The sequence below is a fragment of the Bison bison genome, unplaced genomic scaffold, assembly GCF_000754665.1.
Source record: "Bison bison bison isolate TAMUID 2011002044 unplaced genomic scaffold, Bison_UMD1.0 scf7180017864527, whole genome shotgun sequence".
Taxonomy (NCBI): Eukaryota; Metazoa; Chordata; class Mammalia; order Artiodactyla; family Bovidae; genus Bison; species Bison bison.
Genome location: NW_011495078.1, coordinates 51,005 through 51,383, shown reverse-complemented (window position 1 = coordinate 51,383; position 379 = coordinate 51,005). Strand labels below are relative to the sequence as shown.

The window sequence follows — 379 nt, the reverse complement described above, 5'->3', positions numbered from 1 at the left end:
AATTAAAAATTCTTACTTCTTGGAAGAAAAATTATGACCAATATAGACAGCATATTAAAAAGCAGAGACATTACTTTATCAACAAAAGTCTGTCTAGTCAAAGCTATGATTTTTCCAGTAGACATAATGGATGTGAGAGTTGAATGATAAAGAAGGCTGAACACCAGAGAATTGATGCTTCTGAGCTGTGATGTTGGAGAAGACTCTTGAGAGTCCCTTGGACTGCAAGGAGATCCAACCAGTCCATTCTAAAGGAGTGCAGTCCTGGGTGTTCTTTGGAAGGAATGATGCTAAAGCTGAAACTCCAGTACTTTGGCCACCTGATGCGAAGAATTGACTCATTGGAAAAGACTCTGATGCTGGGAGGGATTGGGGGCAG

General features: G+C 40.6%; 1 protein-coding gene across 1 annotated transcript in view; it reads right to left on the bottom strand.

Annotated features, from left to right (window-relative positions):
• LOC104982192 (multidrug resistance-associated protein 4-like) overlaps window positions 1–379 on the bottom strand; it is a 33,075-nt gene that overhangs the window by 7,793 nt on the left and 24,903 nt on the right. The gene's annotated exons all lie outside the window — the stretch shown is intronic.